The sequence below is a fragment of the Canis aureus genome, chromosome 25 (genome assembly GCF_053574225.1).
Source record: "Canis aureus isolate CA01 chromosome 25, VMU_Caureus_v.1.0, whole genome shotgun sequence".
NCBI classification, from domain to species: Eukaryota; Metazoa; Chordata; class Mammalia; order Carnivora; family Canidae; genus Canis; species Canis aureus.
The window spans coordinates 17,757,859-17,769,805 of NC_135635.1; the positions used below are offsets into that span (position 1 = coordinate 17,757,859).

General features: G+C 40.4%; 1 long non-coding RNA gene across 1 annotated transcript; it reads left to right on the forward strand.

Moving 5' to 3' along the window:
• Positions 1-287: 287 nt before the first annotated feature.
• LOC144297616 (uncharacterized) lies at positions 288-5,152 on the forward strand. The gene is made up of 3 exons (XR_013364576.1): positions 288-2,151; positions 2,429-2,545; positions 4,661-5,152. It is a non-coding gene; the product is annotated as an uncharacterized LOC144297616 (long non-coding RNA).
• Positions 5,153-11,947: the final 6,795 nt, after the last annotated feature.

Here is an 11,947-nt window from a genome sequence, read left to right on the forward strand (position 1 = left end):
ATTAGTGGTTGCCAGGGGATGGGGGAAGAGGGGTATTGAGAGTGTCATTGCTAAGAGTATAGGGATTCTTTTGGGGGTGATGGAAATGCTCTGGAACCAGATGGTTGGTGATGATTGCCCAATCTTGTGAACATACTAACAACCTCTGAATTGTACATTTTAACATTGTTAAATGTTAAATTTTGTTTGGAGAATTTTATCTCAAAAACTTTACCAAGAAATTTGGCTACAGGAATGTTCACTAATTTGTTTTTTGAAACATTTTTTAAAAGATTTATTTACTTATTTTTAGAGAGAGAGAGTGCGTCCACATGCATGTGCAAGCATGCATGAGTGAAGGGAGGGGCAGGGAGAGAGGACCTTTCACATAGACTCCCTGCTGAATGAGGAGCCCAACGTGGAGCTGATTTCACAATCCTGAGATCATGACTGGAGCGGAAACCAAAAGTCAGACCCTTAATCCACTGAGCCACCCAGGTGCCCTTAAGTTGTCATTTTTAATATAAAAAAGGAATGAGGAAAAAAAAATAAAAATAAAAAAGGAACGAGGGTTGCCTGGGTGGCTCAGCAGTTGAGCGTCTGCCTTTGGCTCAGGGCGTGATCCTGGGGTCCCAGGATCGAGTCCCACTTTGGGCTCCCTGCATGGAGCCTGCTTCTCCCTCTGTCTATGTCTCTGCTTCTCTCTGTCTCTCTCAGGAATAAATAAATAAAATCTTTAAAAAATAAAAATAAAAAAGGAACAAAAAAAATTTAAGTGTTCCCTAATGGGATATTCTTTGAATGTATTACAGATATATGTACAAATTTGTAGAAATTGATTTATTGACGTAAAAAGACATTCATGATACTGAATAAAGAAGAACTAGTTACAAAATAATAGTTAAGGAATAACAACAAATACACAGGAGTGAGAGACTGGAAAGGTATGCACTAACTGACATATCAGATAGCTCTGGGTGGTGGTTTCCTTTCCTCTCTGTCCCTCCCTTCTTCCTTCCTTCCTCCCTCCTTCCTCCTCCCTTCCTTCCCTTCTTTCCCTTCCTTCCCTCCTGTTTTCTGATTTTTCCACAATAAACTTAGACTGTGTTCTTTAAAAGTTATGTTAAAAGCAAAGCCAAAGAGCCAGAGGATTATTTTTCATACAAAGGCGATCCCAACTCCAGCTCCCCTTGGTTTCTTCTACCCTACTTCTTTCCCATGACAGATTATGATGAAAGAATTGGCAAGGATGGAGGAGTCTAGAATTCTGAAGGCCCCAGCCACCTGGGCTCTCCAGCTTGCCCAAAGCAGTGTTTTCCTCAGAGTCAGGAAAACATGACAATTAAAGGGGAAGGAGTAGGGTCTCTAGGTAATAAAGAAATCGATTTAGAAAATGTCATTAGGCAAATGATGCCTATAACCACTAGACTGCCTGCTGCTTGACTATTTCCTCTGGCCCTTCATACCTCCCTAGTGTAGGAGGTAAAAGAGACCAGTGTGTTGGCAATAAAATTGTTATAGCAGCACCTGGGAGTGCTACTGTAATTATGGGTCTCTGAGCACTTTCCTGCAATTCCAGTTTTCAGATGTTTAGAACTATGTTGTAAACTCTTCATCCACACTGAAACTTAGCACCTTTGACTGAGGCCCAGAGATTTAATTGTTAAAAACAACACCACCTTTTGGCTGGGGAGCAAAGAAAAATAGGACTAAACATCTTTAGAGCTTGGAATATATTATCTCACATCCTTTTTGCTTTTTTAAAATGAAAACTTTAACACAGTAGTCTTTTTTTTCTTTTTTGCATGATAGTCTTTTTGTATACTTAGCAATAAAACACTTAATATTTTTAAAAGGCATATTTAAATGACTTATTGATAAACATTGAACATTTCTAAAAACTCCAATAAATCATAAAATAGTTTTTACTATCAACCACACAAGGAACAGAGGAGAGATTTATTAGCTCTTTGCTCGTTGTGTAACTTCAGGAAATTTACATAACCTCTATGCTTCATTTTACTTTCCGAAAATCGGATCATAATAAAACCTACCTCACTGTGGCAGCCCTGAGGTACACGGCTTAGATCTGCCTGCAGGAAGGAACTTGCTGTTCAGCTCTGAGGAGTGCTTTAGCTCTTAGAACCTTTTGGAGCTAACTCGGATTTTGAGGTAAGATCATGATCTTCCTGGGTAGCCACCCCCCAACACCCCGCACCAGTGACTGAGCTCTGTGGGGAAGGAGCATAGTCACTTCAGCCCAAGATGAGACTCTTCCAGTGGGCAAATGTTGCTCCAGAGTTCCTGATGGCCAAGGATTTCTCAGACTGCAGCGAGATCTCAGTGAGGCTCTCCCCATCCAGCCTGATGTTTAATAAATGTCAACTCTGCAGTGTGGTCTGAAGACTGCCTGCCCAGTTCTACTTTTTCCACCTTTTCTCTTTCACAGGCGTTCCCCCAGTAAAGCTCCATCTGCTTCCCAGAGGTTCCAGCTGACACAATTCGAATGGTTGTAAGCCTCAAGTGGGATTGTGCATGACAAATGGTAGATGATGCCTGGCACACAGTAAGCCATCTCAGTAAATGTTTGATATTTCTGGCACTATGTTACTGATTTTTAAAAAGTTTTTATTTTGGTCACCACTGTTTTCTCATTCCCAATTTGGTTTTCACCATCCTTTTCTACTGGCACATAAAAATGATTGCATTATACACTGATATTTTTCTAAGATTTTATTTATTTATTTATTCATGAGAGACACAGAGAGAAAGAGGCAGAGACATGGGCAGAGGGAGAACCAGGCTCCCCACGGGGAGCCCAATGTGGGACTCGATCCCAGGACCCCTGGATCATGACCTGAGCCGAAGGCAGATGCTCAACCACTGAGCCACCTAGGTGTCCTAGATTTTTTTTTTTAATATCAATTTTACTGTGGTTCCCTTCTGTGAAGGAAAAAATTTAAATAATGGCCAGCATTTGACAAAGAAGTTATAGACAATAGAACAAAAAGAGGAGAATAAATTGTGCATGAAGTGAACATATTAGATTCTGTGAGGGTAGAACATTTTATTTAATATTTTTAAAATGTTATATGTTATATTCTCTTAACCACTCACCTGGCTTCCTCTGCTCTCCATAAGAATTATTCTTTGTCAGCATTTAAAAGTTCTGCTTTTGGGGATCCCTGGGTGGCTCAGCGGTTTGGCGCCTGCCTTTGGCCCAGGGCACAATCCTGGAGTTCCGGGATCGAGTCCCACGTCGGGCTCCCAGCATGGAGCCTGCTTCTCCCTCCTCCTGTGTCTCTGCCTCTCTCTCTCTCTGTCTATCATAAATAAATAAATCTTTAAAAAAAAAAATAAAAGTTCTGCTTTTAAAAAGATTCTTGGGTTTGAGCAAGGCTTTTGATAAGCTAGGCATTTTTATTTCCCAAGAGATTTTCCAGAACTATTGCCTTCATTAGTTTGTCCAATTCAAATTCAGGCTTCCTCAGCTTTTATTCTTTTCTAGTAGATTAGATTGGTTAGATTTTTCTATGTCATTCCCAACCTTATTGACCATTTATTTGAAATCATTTTTATTTTTTATTTTATTTTTTAAAAAGATTTTATTTATTTATTTATTCATGAGAGACACAGAGAGAGAGAGTCAGGAATACAGGCAGAGCAAGAAGCAGGCTCCATACAGGGAGCCCAATGTAGGACTCGATCCTGGACTCCAGGATCACGATCTGAGCTGAAGGCAGGTGCCCCACCGCTGAGCCACACAGGCGTCCCTGAAGTCAATTTGAGGATATCTTCTGTGACATAATTTCCATTATTTTCCATATTGGAAGCCGCTACTAGATACTGATGAATGGAGCTAGTCATCAGAAATTTTAGAAATATTGTGTACTTTTTGGTAAATCCAACATGCAAATCTAACATCTAAACAAGGCAAAATACCCACTGCTTGTTTGCCATGAATGTGTGCATCAGAGTAGTACATACTTTATGAATAAGATCTACCACAGAAGTTGGTAGAAGTTGGTTAGGCAGGTTTTTGCCCTGAACATCCTTGGTGATTAGTTGGAACGTCAGAAATGTACCTTTGTTAGAAATACTGCCTCCAAAAATATAACTGAAAAGACCATCAGATACAATTTTGGCTCCTTGAATCTTTGTGACCAATACTAGACATGGCTGGCATTCTCACATTATTGGTCAATCTAAACAGTGTTGACTGTTTTATTCTTGGCTCTTTTTTGTTTGTTTTTTCTATAAGATGCTGTTTCTTCCTCACCATGTTTACTGGTCAGAAAGGCAATGTCAGTTTTCTTCTTAGTCGAACAGGGCAGAGTGAAAGTTACTATGAGTCTATAGGAAAGGCCCAGCACTCTGAGTTTAAATGTAAGCGAGTTGGCGAGCCTGGGTGGCTCAGTGATTGAGCCTCTGCCTTGCACGCAGAGCGTGATACTGGAGTCCGGGGATCAAGTCCCACATTGGGCTCCCAGCGGGGAGTCTACTTCTCCCTCTGCCTGTGTCTCTGCCTATCTCTCTCTCTGTGTCTCTCATGAATAAATAAAATCTTTAAAAAAAATAAAAGTAAGGTAATTGTTGTATGTCTAATTGTATTTCCCGTGATTCTTAGCATTAGTGACATATACATTAGATTCCTATTTTATTTTATTTGTTTCTTCATCAGACCCAGAGAAAGGCAGAGACATAGAGGGAGAAAGAAGCAGGCTCCCTGCGAGGAGCCTAATGTGGGACTCGATCCCAGGATCGCAAGATCATGACCTGAGCTGAAGGCAGATGGTCAACCGCTGAGCCACACAGGTGCCCTGCACAATAGATTTCAGAAAACAAATTTAGGGAGTGTGTTAAGATATATGTGCGTTTGTAAATTGTGGAGTGAGCCATAGTAGCTTATTAACTTGTATGTGTTTATTATAAGGTTAAACAAAATGTATACACCCACAAAATGTGAATTTGTTGAAGATTTATTTATTTGAGAGTGTGTACATGCGAGCATGAGGGAGAAAGAAAGAATCTCAAGGAGATTCCCCACGGAGCACGGAGCACGGAGCTTGGTGCAAGGCTCGATCCCATGACCCTGAGATTACCACCTGAGCCAAAATCAAGAGTTGGGCGCTCAGCTGACTTGAGCAACCCAGGCACCCCTCCATGATCTTAGACATGGTAAACTCTTGGCTCTTTTGGTATTATGTGGTTCATAATTTTCATGAAATCTCCAACCTTGTTAACCAAGTGTTTTCCAAGCTATTAGAACGTTGCCTTTGGCAACTAGCATCATTAAAGATGGCACCATTTATTTTGCAGAGAAGTGAGCACCTGGTCCCTGGGGATACTAAGAGGCTGGTCAGGGGTATGACAGTAGGAATAGATGATCGCTCAGTAAACTGTATTATAGGGAACACATTTGCTATCCTCGCAGCATTTAAGCCAAAACCAATCGACCATTTAACAGAATCCTGAAGAGTTAATTTGTATATGAGAATAGGACCAGAGGAAAAGACTGCTAAGATCCCTTCTGTATTCAAAAGAACTGTACTTGGGGATCCCTGGGTAGCGCAGCGGTATGGCGCCTGCCTTTGGCCCAGGGCGCGATCCTGGAGACCCGGGATCGAATCCCATGTCGGGCTTCCGGTGCATGGAGCCTGCTTCTCCCTCTGCCTGTGTCTCTGCCTCTCTCTCTCTCTGTGACTATCATAAATAAATTTAAAAAAAAAAAAAAAAAAAAGAGAGAGACAAAAGAACTGTACTTGAGAATTGGATTCATAAAATTAATAATGTATAATGCTTCATCAAGGGCATTCTTTTTTTTAATTTTTTAAAAAGATTTTATTTATTCATAGAGAGAGAGAGAGGCAGAGGGAGAAGCAGGCTCCATGCAGGGAGCCCGACGTGGGACTCTATCCCATGTCTCCAAGATCACACCCCAGGCTGCAGGCGGCGCTAAACTGCTGCACCACGGGGGCTGCCCATCAAGGGCATTCTTAAGTGAGATGGACTTTTTGTTCTGGCGAGTGCCTGGCAGTGAAGAGCACAACGGCTATTAGTAAATACAGTTTGGTGTTACTGCCTTGACTTGGGCTAAGGTGCCAGCCGTTTTTCCACCACTGTGTTTCCACCAACAGCGCAAGTGTCAACAGAGTGAAAAAGGCAGTTAATGTCTTACTTTTATTATAAAAACAGAATCATTTTTTAATCCAGTCTGACAACCATTCTTAGTCTGTTTACAATTTATGTAATTACTAATATAGTTAGACTTAAAAATATCTTATAGTTTGTTTTCTATTTTATTCAATGTGTTCTGTGTTCCTCTTTCCCTCACATCTTGCTTTCTTTTGCAGTCATTATCTTTTATTATTCCATTCTCTCATTCCTTTCCCATTAATTTGTTATTTTTTTTACTTTGTTTTGGTGGTTACCTAAGACATTATAACATGAAATCCTTGATTGATTAAATCTTAACTAATTATTTTTTAAAATTTATTTAGTTATTTGAGAGAGAAAGAGAGAGAGAACACAGAGGGAGAGGGAGAAGCAGACTCCCCACTGAGCAGAGCCCGACATAGGGCTCAATCTCAGAACCCTGAGATCATGACCTGAGTCATAGGCAGGCACTGAACCAACTGACCCACACGGGCACCGCTAATTATTTATTTTTTTAAAAGATTTTATTTATTTATTTGAGAGGGACAGAGAAAGAGCATACGTGTGCGTGTGAGTAAGGGGAAGAGCAGAGAGGGAGGGAGAAATAATCTCTAGTAGACTCTGTACTGAGCACAGAGCCCAATGCAGAGCTTGATCTCATGACCCTGAGATTATGACCTGAGCTGAAACCAAGAGTTGGACACTTAACTGACTGAGCCACCCAGGTGCCCCTAAAACTTTAAGGTAAATATGTGCTTTTACCACTTCTAGTGCAGTGTGAGGATTTTGAATACTTTTACTTTACTCACCTTCCTCCTGCCTTTACAAAAATTTTTGATGCTGAAAAAATTTTACACCTTCAAAAAGTTCCAGTAACAGTGCAATTAACTTCACATAGATTCAACAAATGTTGCCATTTCTCTCCCTCTCTTATCTGTCTTTCTCTTTGCTCTTAAGGCCTTTCACCTAATTGTATGAAGCCCACCCAGATTCTCAGGATAATCTCTTTAACTTAAAATCAACTAACTGGGGACACCTGGGTGACTCAGCGGTTGGGCATCTGCCTTTGGCTCAGGGCATGATCCTGGGGTGCCGGGATGGAGTCCCTTAGTGGGCAGCCCTGGTGGCTCAGAGGTTTAGCACTGCCTTCAGCCCAGGGTATGATCCTGGAGTCCTGGGATCAAGTCCCAAGCAGGCTCCCTGCTTGGAGCCTGCTTCTCCCTCTGCCTATGTCTCTGCCTCTCTCTCTCTCTCTCTGTCTCTCATGAATAGATAAATAAAATCTTAAAAAAATAAAAATAAATTCTAGTTAGTTAACATACAGTGCAACATTGGCTTCAGGAGTATAGTTCAGTGATTCAGCACTCACAATACCCATTGCTCATTAATACAAGTGCCTCCTTAATACCCATCACCCATTTAGCTCATCCCCTACCCACCTCCCTCCATCAACTCTCAGTTTGTCAAGAACTATATCTTGAGCACCAGCCATTTACCAGACACTGTGATGATGCATGGATATATATTCTAAGGTTCAGATAACTGATTTATAAATGACTCTTAGAATACAACCTATTTTTTAGTTAGGACCCTATTGTATATTTTTAGGGCTATTGCCTTATAAAACCAACATTTAGGTTAAATCAATGGTTTCACCAAAATGATTGAACTCAATGGTTATTGAAGAAGAGGAGCACCTGGATGGCACAATTGAGGGGCTGAGTGTTGGACTCTTGGTCAGCTCAGACTGTGACCTCAAGGTCCTGGGATCAAGCCCTGCCTAGGGCTTCAGTGCTCAGTGCAGAGTCTGCTTAAGACTCTCTCTCCTCCCTCTGCCTCTCCCCTATGTGTGTGCACATGCTCATACTTTCTGTCTCTCTCAAGTGAATAAATCTTAAAAGAGAGAGAGAGAGAGAAAGAGACAGAAAGAGAAATTTTGGCCCAATTTAGCAGCTTACTTCCAAAACCAGAAAGGACCAGCCTCATTGCATAAATGCTATTCAAGCCACTTCTTGCATCAGAGTTGCTAATGTCTCATCATTGCCCAACTCTAAGGCCAGTCCAATTTCAAGAGGTGGGGAAATGGAATCAACATATTTTTAGAAGTTGCTGCAGAGAATTTGTAGTTATTTTTGTTTTTTTCTCATATACTACAAAGTTTTGAACATAATGTGCAGCATATAACAGTTTGCAGCCAGTCAGCAGATCACACCAGTGGAAACCAACTGGACATATTCCGGTTATATGGGCTTTCCTTGACATTCTATGATACCTGGTCATTTTTTAACATAAAGGGAGGGGGAGCCCTGGTGGCGCAGTGGTTTAGTGCCACCTGCAGCCCAGGGCGTGATCCTGGAGACCCTGGATCGAGTCCCACGTCAGGCTCTCTGCATGGTGCCTGCTTCTGTCTCTGCCTCTCTGTCTCTCTCTGCATCTCTATAATAAAATCTTTTAAAAAGACATAAAGGGAAAAGCTGGTGATTATGTAGTTAAATCAGACAAACCGACTAATTCAAGTAAAAAAAAATCTTTGAAACCGGAATTATTGGTTTTCCCATTACATTAACCAGACACCTTGTCAACTGTGCCCTTGTTTTGAGATCTTAGATCTACAATTTAAATACTGCCTCTTCCTTTATCCCTATGCATGTAACTATTCCATTAACTGTTGGAAAAATACCCAAATTTCCTTCTTTTCTTTGATTATACACCCTCAAAAAAATTGCTTTATCATTTAGATTCAGAGTAAACATTCTACTCACCTGGCACTACCTTTTTATGTTTTCTTATATAAGTAAACTGAAAGATATATAATATGTGCTACAGTAGTCCCCCCCCCCCCCACACACACACACACTGCCCCATGGAGAATTACTTAGTTTCTGCAATAAAACATGCCATGCGGGGCAGCCCCAGTGGTGCAGTGGTTTAGCGCCGCCTGCAGCCTAGGGCGGGATCCTGGAGACCCAGGATCGAGTCCCACGTCAGACTCCCTTCATGGAGCCTACTTCTCCCTCTGCCTGTGTCTCTGCCTCTCTCTCTCTCTCTCTCTCTGTCTCTATGAATAAATAAATAAAAAATCTTAAAAAAACAAAACATGCCATGCTTTAAAATTTGGCATGAAATAATGAAAATATACCTTTCAACAAAGTTCCGCTGGGGACACCTGAGTAGTAGTAGTTGGGGACACCTGAGTAGTAGTAGTTAAGATTCTTAGCTAGGCAAATTCAGCCATAAACTTTCTGATTCAACTGTGCACTAATGATCAGGATCTTGCAATGTGACCCTATTGACCTGAAAGAATGAATGCATCTTTTTTTTTTTTCAAGATTTTATTTATTTATGAGAGACACACAGAGAGAGAGAGAGAGAGAGGAAGAGACACAGCCAGAGAGAGGGAGAAGCAGGCTTCACGCAGGAAGCCCGACATGGGACTCGATCCCAGGTCTCCAGGATCAGGCCTTGGGCTGAAGGCAGTCCTAAACCGCTGAGCCACCCAGGCTGCCCTGTGACTTCAAATTGTTACTATTATCAATATTATTTTGATGAATATCTTGATGTCTAAAGTCTTTTCTGCATTTTAGATTATTTGACTAAAGTCGATTAAGTAGATTTCTATAAGTAGACTAGCCTCCAGTATGGTCCCCAACAATCCCCTTCTGGTATTCTTGCCCTTGTCTAAATCTTCCCCACCTCCAACCCCATACTAAATAGAGGTGTTTTTTTTTTATTTGTTTGTTTAAGCAATAGGATACTGTAAACACAGTGAAAGATAACTTCTGAGGCTTAGTCACAAAAATCACTGTGGATTCTTTTTTCTTTCTCTATGGGATCACTCACTGGAAGCAGAAAGCTGACATGTGAAAATGCTTTAGCATCTCCATGGAGAGGTCCACGTGGTAAGGAATTGAGGCACTTGCCAACTGCTATGTGAATGAAGCGTCCTGGGGGCAGATTTTTCGGCCTCAGTCAAGCCTTCAGGTAACTGAAGCCTTGACCAACAGCTTGGAAAATCCTCAGCCAGAACCATCTAGCCCAAGTTACTCCCAGATTCCTGACCTGCAGAAACTATGTAAGATAAACGTTATTGTCTATAGTGAATATAGATAGCAATACTATGTTAGAATCCTCAAACCTGCTAAGAGACTAGAATTTAGTTATCACAACCACTAAAAAGAAATGATAATTATGGAACGTGATACAGGTGCTAATTATTACTACAATGGTAATCACATTACAATGTATAAATGTATCAAATTTACATGTTGTACATCTTAAATTTATGCAATATTATATGTCAAATATATCTCAATAAAAATGTGCTATAAGATGCTAAATTTGGGGGTACTTTGTTATTCAGCAGTGATATAATGACATATATCATTCAGCAGTGATATATAGACATATATATATTCAGCAGTAATATATAGACAAACTGGATTAAAAGGTAGAACATTAAAAAAAAAAAGGTAGAACATTTAAACATGCTTAATAGTGTTAAATGGCTTTCCAGAAATGTTATATTGATTAATTCCCATCAGGACTATGAGAGGAAAAAAAAAAAAAAGAACTATGTAAGGGTGCTTGTATTATTATACCTTCATCACCATTGACTGTTCAATTTTGTAATCTTTGTAATTTCAGAGGAAAAAGTGGGCATTTTGCCACTTAAAGTTTTTGCTTTTATTTGATCTCTAGTGAGGTTAATATTTTTTTCTTATAGTCTTTCTTTGGCCTATTTTTTGCAGCAGTTTTAGGTTCACAGCAAAACAGAGGGAGATAGAGATCCCCACAAATACACAGCTTCCCCCACTATCAGCATCTCTCAACAGAGTGGTACATTTTTTACAACTGGTGAATCTACATTGATAAATCATGATCACTCAAAGTCTATAGTTTACATTAGAATTCACTCTTGGTGGTGTGCTATGTTAATTTTTCATATTTCTTTTCCACTTGTATTTTCTGGGAATCCTCTTTAATATATAATTTGTTTAATCTCTTATTGGGATCTTAATGTTTTTCTTAGTAATTTGTATGAACTCTTTATATATAAAGGGTATTAATCATTTTTTAAAAGATTTTATTTATTTATTCACAAGAGACAGAGAGAGAGAGAGAGAGAGAGGCAGAGAGACACAGGCAGAGGGAGAAGCAGGCTCCATCCAAGGAACCTGATACAGGACTTGATCCCAGGACTCTGGGATCACATCCTGAGTCGAAGGCAGATACTTAACTGCTGAGCCACTCAAGCATCCCAGGACATTAATCATTTAAATTGTTACATTTTTCAACTGTTGCTCTTTGGTTTTATTTTTATTTAAAAATATTTTATTTATTTGTTCATGAGAGACACAGAGAGAAAGGCAGAGACACAGGCAGAGGGAGAAGCAGGCTCCATGCAGGGAGCCTGAAATGGGACTCGATCCCGGGTCTCCAGGATCACACCCTGGGCTAAAGTTGGCACTAAACCGCTGAGCCACCCAGGCTGCCCTGCTCTTTGGTTTTATATTAAATGATCCACAGATGTTTAAAATTATTATGCAGTCAAACGGAATGTGATATTTTTTTTGTGTGTTTAAGTTTAGAAAGTCCTTTCCTATTCAAAGTAAAGAGTAAAAGAGTTCATGTTATAGTTTTGGTTTTTTTTTAAGATTTAATTTATTTATTCATGAGAGACACACACAGAGAGAGAGAGAGAGAGAGACAGAGACACAGGCAGAGGGAGAAGGAGGCCTTATGGGGGACTCAATCCCGGATCCCGGGATCTAGACCTGAGCCAAGGGCAGACGATCAACCGCTGAGCCATCCA